This window comes from Schistocerca serialis, chromosome 10, assembly GCF_023864345.2.
Source record: "Schistocerca serialis cubense isolate TAMUIC-IGC-003099 chromosome 10, iqSchSeri2.2, whole genome shotgun sequence".
NCBI lineage: Eukaryota > Metazoa > Arthropoda > Insecta > Orthoptera > Acrididae > Schistocerca > Schistocerca serialis.
The window spans coordinates 208,509,062-208,523,392 of record NC_064647.1 but is presented as its reverse complement, the minus strand read 5'-3'; the positions used below and the strand labels follow the sequence as shown (position 1 = coordinate 208,523,392).

The window sequence follows — 14,331 nt, the reverse complement described above, 5'->3', positions numbered from 1 at the left end:
TCTCCAGATCTATCACCAATTGAAAATGTCTGGTCAATCATGGCCGAGGAACTGGCTCGTCACAATACGCCAGTCACTACTCTTGACGAACTGTGGTACCGTGTTGAAGCTGCATGGGCAGCTGTACCTGTACACGCCATCCAAGCTCTGACTCAGTGCCCAGACGCATCAAGGCCGTTATCACGGCCAGAGGTGGTTGTACTGGGTACTGATTTCTCAGGATCTATGCACCGAAATTGAGTGAAAATGTGATCACACGTCAGTTCTAGTATAATATATTTGTCCAATGAATACCCGTTTATCATCTGCATTTCTGCTTGATGTGGCAATTTTAATGGTCAGTAGTGTACATCATAGTGTTGTTAGGAGACGCGCCCACGACGAAGCGCCTGTGGTAATATACACAGTTAGGCGCTCATTACCTTCTCTCCAGTCGCATTGTCACACCGCGCAAGGTCCCTGAGATTGTGAAAGCAGCCGGTGGGGAGAGACCTGTGAAGGGGGGAGGGGAGGTTAGGGAGGAGAGAGTTGTCCAGTGTAGGGGGAATTGGTTGGGTGGGAGGGGAGGGGAGGGGAGAGGCGGTGTTGGTGAGCGTCGTGTTCTGCAGAGGGGAAACGCTCGCTGCTCTGGCAGTAGGGAAGCCACTGCGGGACGGTGAGTTTGCGGTTGCAGCTGAGGTGTCGTTGGTTTGGTGAGTAACTCCGCAGCCCACAGATTACGCAGCAGAGCCTGCGACAAGCAGCCCTCGTGACAAGAGCGTGTTGTTTCCTTTTCACTTCCGCGCAAAGTAATGCACAACATATGACGCTGTGCACGTCTGCAGCGAAATTCCTTGCTGGGAATCGCACCGTAAACTGTGCAGACGCGTGTCCGTAGCACTAAGGCTGTGACGTCACTATATGTAGGCGGTCGCGGCCCACCGCCGCCACGTTTCACGCACGCCATGGTGAGTCTGACGTGACAACTGTATTCTACGGGTGGTCAATGATCTTAGACAGTTACAAGATGTAGATAATGGGAGCTTAAACATCCATGTTTTAACATCGATATTGGAGTCTTAGAAACATCGATGTTGAAGACAAAGTGTTGACCTTAAATGCAGGCAAAAATCTGGCTATTTAACTAGTAACGGGCACATCCACATCAACGGCATCTGCTTACAGGAGACAAAATATCTTTCAAAATATTTACATTCCTAGTAGAATGTATTTCGTATTGCTTCAGTGTAACTGCTACCTTTTCATATAACTAGTTAACAAACCCAGCATTGCCTGGATATTCGTTTTGCTAATTTTCTATTAGAAACGGAAACCAAAAAAAATGAACTGTGTTTGTAGTGCAATATCATGGAGAGTTTTTTTACGCTGGGTGCAGTTGATTCACATGTCTACTACGTGATTTTGTAGGTGTCTCTATGACAGCGTCCCTCCATCGCTCTATAAATGGCGGCCGTTGGTGCTTCACAGTCGAAAGCTGTCAAAAAGCGCTGCCGGGCTTCAGTGATCTCCTTAGGCTGATTCTACTATAGGAACGTCTTAGTGTTAAAGAATAACTGTGCAAAACATGTATTTTTGAACGTATAAAGGGGTTATAACTCTTTCCGTTTACCAGTTTCTGTTTTGACGCTGTCATAAACACCGAAAGACTTAAGTCAAAACAAGGCCCTGGGGAGCATTCCGTCAGAGCTACTGATAAGCTTGGGAGAGCCAGCCAGGACAGAAATCTTCCATCTGTTGAGCAGGATGTATGAGGCAGGCGAAATAGCCTCAGATTCTAGGAATAATATTATAATTCCCATTCCAAAGAAAGCGGCTGCTGACCGGTGTGGAAATTACCAAACTATCCGTATAATATCACACTGTTGCGAAACACTAATACGAATCCCTTACAGAAGAATCGAAAAACTAGTCGAAGCCGACCTCAGGGGAGATCAGCTTCGATTCCGGGAGAAATGTAGGAAGACGCGAGGCAATACTGACCACACGACTTCTCATAGAAGATAGGTTAAGGAATGGGAAACCTACGTTGGTAGCATTTGTAGACTTGGGGAAAAATTTTGACAATGTTGACCGGAATACTCTCTCTCAAATTATAAAGGTGGCAGGGGTAAAAATATATGAAGCGAAAGGCTGTTTACAATTTGTAGAGGAACCAGGTGGCAGTTACAAGAGTTGAGGGGCACGAAAGGGGAGCAGTGGTTGAGAAGGGGGTGAGCACGCTGCAGCCTGTACCCGACGTTATTCAATCTATTTATTGAGCAAGTAGTAAAAGAAACAAAAGAAAACTATGCGGTGGGAATGAAAGTCCAGGGAGAAGAAATAAAGTCTTTGAGGTTCGCCAATGACGTAATTCTGTCAGAGACAGCCAAGGACTTGGACGAGCAGTTGAACGGAATGGGCAGTGTCTTGAAAGGAGGGTATAAGATGAACATCAACAAAAGCAAAATGAGGGTAACGAAATGTAGTCTAATTGAATCAGGTGATGCTAAGGGAATTAGATTAGGAAATGAAACACTTAAAGTAGTAGATAAGTTTTGTTATTTGGGAAGCAAAGTAACTGATGATGGTCGAAGTAGGGACGATATAAAATACAGACTGGCAACGGCAAAACAAACGTTTCTGAAGAAGAGAAGCTTGTTTCCATCTTCGAGTATAAGAAGTCCTTTCTGAAAGTATTTTTATTGAGTGTAGGCATGTATGGAAGTGAAAAATGGACAATAGACAGATTAGACAAGAAGGGAATAGAAGCATTTCAAATGTGGTACTACAGAAGAATGCTCAAGATTAGATGGATGGATCACGTAACTAACGAGCAGGTAAATTACAATGAAATGAATACCCCTAGGTGCATACAGGCGTTGTTATAACTCAACGGGGACAGTTGAAAATGTGTCTCCTGACCGGGACTCGTAACTGGGATCTCCTGCTTACTTGGCAGACGCTCCATCCATCTGAGCCACCAAGGACACAGAGGTTAGTGCGACTGCAGGGACTTCTCTGGCAGCCTCCCGTGGGACCCACATTCTCAGCTTATATCAACGCATGTATATAGCTAGGAGTATTCATTTCATTGTAATTTCATTGTAATGAGCTGCATGGTCACCGATGGTACATGTCCGAAAGGACAGACACCATCTCCATATATGATGAGCAGGTAATGAATAGAATTGGGAAGAAGAGAGAAATCTGTCATACGACCTGACTAGGAGAAGGGATTGGTTGGTAGGACACATTCCGAGGCATCAAGCGATCTCCAGTTTATTACCGGGGGGAAATCGCAGAGGGAGACCAAGACATGAATACAGTAAGCAGATTCAGAAGGATGTAGGTTGCAGTAGTTACTCGGAGATGAAAAGGTTTGCACAGGATAAAAATAGCATGTAGAGCTGCATCAAACCAGTCTTTGGACTGAAAACCACAACAACAACAACAACAACAACAAAATCAACATGAGTGAATAATGTAGTTAATACGTACAAGTAATGAAAACTACTGGCCATTAAAATATGCTACACCACGAAGATGACGTGCCACAGACGCGAAATTTAACCGACAGGAAGAAGATCTGTGATATGAAAAAATTAGGTTTTCAGAGCATTCACACAAGGTTGACGCCGGTGGCGACACCTACAACGTGCTGACATGAGAAAAGTTTCCAACCGATTTCTCATACACAAACAGCAGTTGACCGGCGTTGCATGGTGAAACGTTGATGTGATGCCTCATGTAAGAAGGAGAAATGCGTACCATCACGTTGCCGACTTCGATAAAGATCGGATTGTGGCCTATCGCGATTGCGAATTATCGTATTGCGACATTGCTGCTCGCGTTGGACGAAATCCAATGACTGTTAGCAGAACATGGAATCGGTGGATTCAAGAAGGCAATACGGAACGCCGTGTTGGATCTCAACGGTTTCGTATCACTAGCAGTCTAGATGGCAGGCATCTTATCCGCACGGCTGCACCGGATCGTGCAGCCATGTCTCGATTCCTGAATCAACAAATGGGCACGTTTGCAAGACAACAACCATCTGCACGAACAGTTCGACGACGTTTGCAACAGCATGGACTATCAGCTCGGAGACACTGGCTGCGGTTACCCTTGACGCTGCATCACAGACACGAACGCCTGCGATGGTGTACTCAACGACGAACCTGGGTGCAGGAATGGCAAAACGTCATTTTCTCGGATGAACCCAGGTTCTGTTTACAGCGTCATGATGGTCACATGCGTGTTTGGCGACATCGCGGTGAACGCATATTGGAAGCGTGTATTCGTCATCGCCATACTGGCGTATCACCCGGCGTGATGGTATGGGGTGCCAAGGGTTACACGTCTGGGTCACGTCTTGTTCGCATTGACGGCACTTTGAACAGTGGACGTTACATTTCAGATGTGTTACTACCGGTAGATCTATCCTTCATTCGATCCCTGCGAAACCCTTCACTTCAGCAGGATAATGCACGACCGCATGTTGCAGGTCCTGTACGGGCCTTTCTGGATACAGAAAATGTTCTACTGCTGACCTGGCCAGCACATTCTCCAAATCTCTCACCAATTGAAAACGTCTGGTCAATGGTGGCAGTCACAATACGCCAGTATCGTGTTGAAGCTGCATGGGCATCTGTCCCTGTACAAGCCATCCAAGCTCTGTTTGACTCAATCCCCAGGTGTATCAAGGCCGTTATTACGGCCAGAGGTGGTGGTTCTGGGTACTGATTTCTCAGGATCTATGCACCCAAATTGCGTGGAAATGTAATTACATGTCAGTTCTAGTATATTATATTCGTTCAATGAATACCCGTTTATCATCTGCATTTCTTCTTGGTGTATCAATTTTAATGGCCAGTAGTGTAACATGTTCCTGTGATATTCACACTATATGACGAATGTCCAAATTGCTTAATGTTTCTGTCACACGATTTTGGAAGACCCTCTGATGGATTTGACCGCAGTCACACAATCCTGTTCGGACAGGAGACGGCTGAGGCACGGCCCCGGCAGACACGGGTCAATGGCCGCCAGCGCAGCCGGGTCATCGGAATTCCGGCCACCGAGCGCTCGCCCGCGCGACGCCGCGCATCACGCACTCCCCCAAAGCGCAGCTGCTGCCCTCCAGGATTTACGGCGAGCCGTAACTTGGGCTCTACCTGCCTGTCACGACATCCTGTGCTTCACTACCTGCCGGCGCTATAAATATACACCCCGAGAGCTCGGGGTGAAAAAAATTGCCGCAGTTTTCCATTATTCAGCACCTCTAAACCGCGTCGCCTTCGGGACGGCTTCCAGCACAGGAGCAATATTTTCTGCCACCGGCGTTGCACTGTAGCTACATACTCCTGAAACACGTCACGGAGACAACAGTGCTAGAGACGACGAATTTCTACACCCTACCATGTTGCTGAAAGCCCTGCATCTCACTATGTTATTAACCTCATAACAACAAGATCATCCCTTTAATCGGCCAATATAAAAACCCTAATATACTACTGGCCACTAAAATTGCTACACCAAGAAGAAATGCAGATGATAAACGGGTATTCATTGGACAGATGTATTATACTAGAACTAACATGTGATTACATTTTCACGCAATTTGGGTGCGTAAATCCTGAGAAATCAGTACCCAGAACAACCACATCTGGGCGTAATAACGGCCTTGATACGCCTGGCCATTGAGTCAAACAGAGCTTGGATGGCGCGTACAGGTACAGCTGCCCCTGCAGCTTCTACACGATACCACAGTTCATCAAGAGTTGAGACTGGGGTATTAAGACCTTCCTGAGCCCACCGATTCCATATTCGACTAACATTCATTGGATTTCGACCAACGCGAGCAGCAATGTTGCGATACGATAAACCGCAATCGCGATAGGCTACAATCCGACCTTTATCACAGTCGGAAACGCGATGGTACGCATTTCCCTCCTTACACGAGGCATCACAACAACGTTTCACCAGGCAACGCCGGTCAAATCATGAGAAATCGGTTGGAAACTTTCCTCATGTCAGCGCGTTGTAGGTGTCGCCACCGGCGCCAACCTTGTGTGAATGCTATGAAAAGCTAATCATTTGCGTATCACAGCATCTTCTTCCTGTCGGTTAAATTTCGCGTCTGTAGTACGTCATCTTCGTGGTGTAGCAATTTTAGTGGCCAGTAGTGTATTTTGTTTTAGCAAAGGCATAGGTGAGAGTGAGGTGCTAACGAAAGATTATGGGATCAGTTTAAGAGCAATTGCAATCCCACATAGTGCAATAATTGTACTTCGGTCATATTAAACACTGGAGAAGTTTTCATCTAGATATCAGATGAAACACGTTATGTGGCGAGATCTTACCTACACCTCGAGGGACTTTTTTTCGTGGATTAGTTCATGTAAACATTGTAACTGACAACAAATGCACAACTACTAAATAGCCCCATTATTACTACATGCACTTTGAATGTATTCTTGATGCAATATATCTGTGCCTGGACGTAGTGAAATCAACCTACATATGAAGGGCTTATTCCAATAGTGGTACAAGTCCATTTTTGTTCATTTTGAGATACAGAGTCCTAAAGTTAAATGAGCGCTGAAAAATCTGCAGTTGAGATACCAGGAATGTTCAAGCATATGGCTTCTTGCTAGAGATGAACCTTTCTTTCCGTTTGTTTGGATCATTAATTTCAGAAGCATTATAGACAGGAAAGTGGAGGTGATGCACTTGTACCACTATTGAAATAAGCCCTTCATATGATACTACTAGCTGTACTTAGAGAGCTTTTAGGCGGTTCTAAGTAGTCGTAATGGTTGTGATTTTGTATAAAGGAAAATTCTGATAAAAAATTATTAAAATTTTCTAATAAATGTTTTTAATAAATTTATAAAACGATATAAAAAAGTTCACGTATAAATTATGTTTCGTGAGTGTTGCATATGAATTTACAGTCAGGTAGAACACTGACTTGGCTTAGATGTTATGATAATAATTTAGGCATATGTTGTTGTTGAGGTCTTCAGTCCAGAGACTGGTTTGATGCTACTCTATCCTGCGCAAGCTTCTTCATCTCCCAGTACCTACTGCAACCTACGTCCTTCTGAATCTGCTTAGTGTATTCATCTCTTGGTCTCCCTCTACGATTTTTACCCTCCACGCTGCCCTCCAGTACTAAATTGGTGATCCCTCGATGTCTCATAATATCCCCTACCAACCGGTCCCTTCTTCTTGTCAAGTTGAGCCACAAATTTCTCTTCTCTCCAATTCTATTCAATACCTCCTCATTAGTTATCTGATCTACCCATCTAATCTTCAGCATTCTTCTGCAGCACCACATTTCGAAAGCTTCTATTTTCTTTCTGTCTAAACTATTTAGCGTCCACGTTTCACTTCCATACATGGAAACTGTCTACAGCTTCTGGTTTAGTCAGTTTATCCAGGCCCCATCTCCTTAAATTCCCACCTTTCTGCAGTTTTTTTAGTTTTAATCTACAGTTCATAACCAATAGATTGTGGTCAGAGTCCACATCTGTCCCTGGAAATGACTTACAATTTAAAACCTGGTTCCCAAATCTCTGACTTACCATTATATAATCTATTTGAAACCTTGTATTACATTGAATAATAGATCCATACATTAATCTAATGTGGGATGATAATATTGATTGTTGCTACCACTGCGCCATCCGATGTACTTACGTATCATTAAGAAGTTTATGCTGTGTCAGTTGTATAGTGATGATAAATGTGACGACCTGCAATTCGTGCAATAACATGTGTGTATATAGCTGTTATTTTAAAAGTGATATGCCAACTCCTAGATAGACACCAACATAGACATACATTGTATCGCACCACTTACTTTACTTAAATAGAAGAATGTGTAATGAGCTAAACATAGGTGCGTTCTTATTCCATGCTTTGCAAATCTTGGTTATAACTGTGTGTCCTGTTATGGTGGTCGCTCTATTCTAGCATTTTCGGCCCCATTTTTTGCAGATGGCAACAGAGAAATTTCTGAAACCCGTAATCTAAATGATATTAGCGGTCGTGGTAGCTGAAAATTTATTCAGTGTGCAGAACCTTAAGGAATACTAGTGTCCTATCTATGGAGTGCACCAGAGCTCGGAAATGTTTCCACGGAGCGCCAAGTGACTGACAAAATGACGAACGCGAGCCGCATCATCAGTTCGTTCAGTACTTGGAAGCCAGAAAAAAACTGGAACAAAAACGGAAAACTGGGGAAAAGACGAAAAACTAAGTTCAGCCTTTTGTGTTAAAAGTGGGTGAGCGTCGTGCAATGCACAGAAAACAAGAACAATCACAGAGTAATTTACTAAAAGACCTCTCAAATATGCACGAAAAAGCAGTGCTTGTGTTATTAAGAAGTACGGTGCAATGCAGCTTCAGACATACATGCATGCACGTACGGAGGACCATTGCAATTGTCCTTCTTAATAACACACTGTTTTTTCGTATTTACGAGGGCAGTTCAATAAGTAATGCAACACATTTTTTTTCTCGGCCAATTTTGGTTGAAAAAACCGGAAATTTCTTGTGGAATATTTTCAAACATTCCCGCTTCGTCTCGTATAGTTTCATTGACTTCCGACAGGTGGCAGTGCTGTACGGAGCTGTTAAAATGGCGTCTGTAACGGATGTGCGTTGCAAACAACGGGCAGTGATCGAGTTTCTTTTGGCGGAAAACCAGGGCATCTCAGATATTCATAGGCGCTTGCAGAATGTCTACGGTGATCTGGCAGTGGACAAAAGCACGGTGAGTCGTTGGGCAAAGCGTGTGTCATCATCGCCGCAAGGTCAAGCAAGACTGTCTGATCTCCCGCGTGTGGGCCGGCCGTGCACAAATGTGGCTCCTGCAATGGCGGAGCGTGCGAACACACTCGTTCGAGATGATCGACGGATCACCATCAAACAACTCAGTGCTCAACTTGACATCTCTGTTGGTAGTGCTGTCACAATTGTTCACCAGTTGCGATATTCAAAGGTTTGTTCCCGCTGGGTCCCTCGTTGTCTAACCGAACACCATAAAGAGCAAAGGAGAACCATCTGTGCGGGATTGCTTGCTCGTCATGTGGCTGAGGGTGACAATTTCTTGTCAAAGATTGTTACAGGCGATGAAACATGGGTTCATCACTTCGAACCTGAAACAAAACGGCAATCAATGGAGTGGCGCCACACCCACTCCCCTACCAAGAAAAAGTTTAAAGCCATACCCTCAGCCGGTAAAGTCATGGTTACAGTCTTCTGGGACGCTGAAGGGGTTATTCTGTTCGATGTACTTCCCCATGGTCAAACGATCAACTCTGAAGTGTATTGTGCTACTCTTCAGAAATTGAAGAAACGACTTCAGCGTGTTCGTAGGCACAAAAATCTGAACGAACTTCTCCTTCTTCATGACAACGCAAAACCTCACACAAGTCTTCGCACCCGAGAGGAGCTCACAAAACTTCAGTGGACTGTTCTTCCTCATGCACCCTACAGCCCCGATCTCGCACCGTCGGATTTCCATATGTTTGGCCCAATGAAGGACGCAATCCGTGGGAGGCACTACGCGGATGATGAAGAAGTTATTGATGCAGTACGACGTTGGCTCCGACATCGACCAGTGGAATGGTACCGTGCAGGCATACAGGCCCTCATTTCAAGGTGGCGTAAGGCCGTAGCATTGAATGGAGATTACGTTGAAAAATAGTTTTGTGTAGCTAAAAGATTGGGGAATAACCTGGTGTATTTCAATGCTGAATAAAACAACCCCTGTTTCAGAAAAAAAATGTGTTGCATTACTTATTGAACTGCCCTCGTATTCACCAATACCAGGCCCTCGACTCTCAGTAAATACGTCCTTCCTGGAAGGGATTATACATAACGTACTAGCGCAGATTTTGTGTCATGGGCGACGACGTACCGAAGTTTGTGTTTGGCCGTGATTCGTGCACTGACAGCCGAAGCGGTGAAGGCAACCATTCGCTCTCCTAAAGTGGGAAATACGTGTTCGATTTCCGGTACCACAAATTTTCAGTGTTGTCAAACCAATATACAGGCAATGGAGGTTCGTACTCGCAATTGCAAATACATTTCTGTTGTCAAAGAAGGTTATGATAGCAAAACGTTACATAAGATCTAGTTGCACATATCTTTCTCCTCCTCCTCCTCCTCCTCCTTCTTCTTCTTCTTCTTCTTCTGACTAGTGCTGCTCCTACTTGTCTGCCTCATTCCTCGGACGTACTGGACCTACTGCCGTCCCATCTCTCGGGTGGTCGTCATTTCCCTTGCTATCGTCCATGTTTACAAATTTTAGATTGTCTTCCCACATGAGCCTTCCACTTTGTTTTCCTTGTCTTCATCCAGTTATTTACATCTTGTACTAGCTCACAAACCCGGTGCTGCTGGGGCATTCATTGTGCCAGTTTTTCTATTAGGAACGTTCCTATTCGCATATGAACAATTTGATTTTGTAAGCGCCTGTGTGGCAACGTCTCTTCACAGCTCTACAGATGGCTGTTGATTTCACTACAGCATTTTATGCTCACAACAGAAAGCTGGCAAAAGCGCTGACAGGTGTGAGGCATTTCCTTCAGTTGACTAGACTGCAGGAGTGTCATATTGCTGAAGAAAAATTGTGATGAAACTTTTTGCATGACGCGGAATTTTTCCGCACATCTCCGTGTTTATGACGTCATACGTCACGATCTAAGCGTGGTACCACGATATATTTGTATAGGTGCATTCAGCGGCATATGTGAATATTGTTTGCAAAAAGTGTTGTGAAAAGAATTAGTAGCGAAGAAGTAGTAAATTTAAACGTCGCCGGCTGGGGTGGCCGAGCGGTTCTAGGCGCTACAGTCTAGAACCGCCCGACCGCTACGGTCGTAGGTTCGAATCCTGCCTCGGGCATGGGTGTGTGTGATGTCCTTAGGTTAGTTAGGTTTAAGTAGTTATAAGTTCTAGGGGACTGGTGACCTTAGAAGTTAAGTCCCATAGTGCTCAGAGCCATTTTTGAACTAATTAAACCTAACTAACCTAAGGACATCACACACATCCATGCCCGAGACAGGATTCGAACCTGCGACCGTAGCGGTCGCTCGGTTCCAGACTGTAGCGCCTAGAACAGCACGGCCACTCCAGCCGGCCTTCATTTCTCCTGAACTACGATACGTATATGGCTCTTACCATTACAGTGATTGTTGTCTGACAGTAAGGGATATGAAACATGTTGGCAGATTAAAACTGTGTGCCGGACGGAAGATCGAACTCGGGACCTTTGCCTTTCGCGGGCAAGTGCTCCATAGCTGAACTACCCAAGCACGACTCACGCCCCGTCCTCACAGCTTGAATTGCGCCAATCTCGGTCCGGCAAACAGTTTTAATCGGCCAGGAAGTTTCATACCAGTGCACGCTCCACTGCGAAACAAAAGTTCCATTCTAGTAAGGGATATGTACCAACCAAGTTCGGTTGAAATCGATCCACTGGTTCCGGAGAAGATGTGGAACAAACATACATACACGCAAACGTACATACATCGATTTTTATAATTTGTGTAGATTCCACATTGTTCCCTTACCGATACATTTGTTGTCTAGTACCATCTCGTTATTCCTTGGATCTGTCTCAGTATCTTCATTTCTACAGCCGTGAACTTTTCTTTCATCTTCCTTGTTTCTGCTATAGTTTCTGTCACATATGTAATAATAGGTCGCAGAACGCACCATTGTTTTATATATTTTTATTTCCCTTCAGTTGTCTTAAATTTGTTTCTCCATACAGTAAATTTGCAGGCATCCGTCTAACCTTACTGACTTTATCGCTTGATTTTTCACTTCCATGTTTAAGTCTTTACAGCTGCCGATAACATTCCCTAGATAACTGAAGCTATCACTTGTTCTACTGACATGCCATCTACTTATAAATTACATCGTATAGGTGTTTCTGACATTATTAAACATTTAGTTTTTTTTTACGTAGGATCCCCATGTTATAATGCTCCACTGTTTTAGTGAATTGGTGAAGCAACCTTTGTAAATTATCCTCATTATTTGCTGTCGGTACGGTATGATCAGCATAACATATCATGTTTACCGCTTTATTTTCTATTTTATAGCCGTATTTCACAAGCTACGCAGCAAACGACTGTATTGAGATATGTCTAACTAGCGTTTCGCTTTCAAGATATCATTAGTGTTTGCTTTGGTATTGCTACGTCGGATAGAGAGAACTACTTTCAACTATTCGTCAGTCGATCTCGTTCCAAGTGCCGACTTCATATACATCACTATCGAAAACCTTTCTTCACTGACTTAAGTCGTTCAAAACACTACTGTTAAACCAGTGCTAAATTTCTTCAGTTTCGGGACCTCAACATGAGGTAAGCAATAGTAAAATTCAGCAAATTTTCCTTGGCTGTGCCACTCTTTCAACAAGGTATTTTCTTGCAAATCAATGAGTTCAACTGGCACATGATCAAGGTTACAATCAAACGGGTTCTGGAGCAGGAGAATGTCACCCTCACTTCTTGATCTCGACAGACCAGAAAATCTCTGCAAAATATGCTTCTTAAAGTCACGAATGGCTTTTCTCGCAAAATCAAGGATGACGTCTTCGGGGATTTTAGTACATAGTCTTCGAAACGTTTTCTCTTTACAATTATACTTCAAAGAACGACAGCTTTATCCAAAATCTATTGATGATTCTGTAGAGCCCGCAGACGAGGTTATCTTGGCCCCGACATTTAGAGTTCACTTTATTCATGTGCGATGTTATGTTGACCGAAGATGACAACTTTGACAGCCAGATGAAATCTGACAGCTGTGTATCAGATCTGTTTCCAGAATGAGATTTTCACTCTGCAGCACTGATATGAAACTTCCTGGCAGATTGAAACTGTGTGCCGGACCGAGACTCGAACTCGGGACCTTTGCCTTTCGCGGGCAAGTGCTCTACCATCTGAGCTACCCAAGCACGACTCACGACCCGTCCTCACAGCTTCACTTCTGCCAGTACCTCGCCTTCTACCTTCCAAACTTCACAGAGCACATGCCAGCGAAATGCAAAGGTACCGACTTCGAGTCTCGGTCCGGCACACAGTTTTAATCTGCCAGGAAGTTTCATATCAGACCTGTCTTTCTCAGTGAGGAAAACATGTATTTATGTTCGGGGCTTGCAAAACCGAAACAGGACTGCACCGCAGCTGCGCGAAAGACACAGAAGTGATAACGCAAGTCAATTTATTGAAGAAAAACATGGAACTGACGACCACTGAGTGCATGTTCCCGATGAAGATCAGAGCGGGAAAGACGGGTGTCAGTACATAGTAAATATCTAAGCCTTGCCAACATAATACTTGCTGATGTATACTGACGGGAAAAAAAAAATCCCAACACGAAGAAATAATCAATGAAGAGTAGTGAAATTTCGTTAACACATTTGCCTAGGTAACATATTTAAGTGATTAATACTACAGGTTCATAGATTAATCAAAGCGTGAGAAAAGCCACTGAAATTGTGAAATGTTGGTACATAAATAACGGGTGTAACCACCTGAATACTGCATACTAGAGTGCAAACGCTCATGCATTGTGTCGTACGAGGGTAATCCCAAAAGTAAGGCCTCCTATTTTTTTTATAAGTACATAGACCTGTTTATGTCTACAATGGTTACATCAGTTTACAGCTTGAACATTTAGCTATTTTTCGACATAATCACCATTTCTATCGATGCATTTTTGTAGACGCTGTGGCAGTTTTTCTATGCTCACGTCATACCAGCTCGCCGCCATGCTGTTCAGAAAGTTATGAACCTCTTCTTTCACGTCTTCGTCGGAGCTGAATCACTGGGACCACAATTAACGGTGACAGGTACTGTGAGACTCTGAAAAAACTCAAACGGGCAATTCAGAACCGGAGAAGAGGAATGTTGATCAAGGGCGTACACATTCTCCATGACAACGCACACCAACGCATCACTCGGCAAACCGTTGCTCTCCTGCAACAGTTTCAGTGGAACATAATCAGCTACCCACCCTATAGTCCTGACGTGGCGCCCAGTGACTATTACCTGTTCCCTAGGTGGAAAGAACATTTGGCCGGAAAGCGATTCAGCTCCGACGACGAGGTGAAAGATGAGGTTCATAACTTTCTGAATAGCATGGCGGCGAGCTGGTGTGACATGGGCATACAAAAACTGCCACAGCGTCTACAAAAATTCATGGAGAGAAATGGTGATTACATCGAAAAATAGCTAAATGTTCAAGCTGTAAACTGATGTAAACCGTTGTAGAGACAAACGAGGCTACGTATTTATATTACTGGCCATTAAAATTGCTACAAAA

At 44.1% G+C, this 14,331-nt stretch overlaps 1 protein-coding gene across 1 annotated transcript in view; it reads left to right on the top strand.

The window, feature by feature from the left end:
- Positions 1-617: 617 nt before the first annotated feature.
- LOC126425051 (uncharacterized) overlaps positions 618-14,331 on the top strand; it is a 53,308-nt gene continuing 39,594 nt past the window's right edge. The window contains exon 1 of the mRNA XM_050087962.1: positions 618-692. The gene's annotated coding sequence lies outside the window, so the exon portion shown is untranslated. The remainder of the gene's footprint in view (positions 693-14,331) is intronic.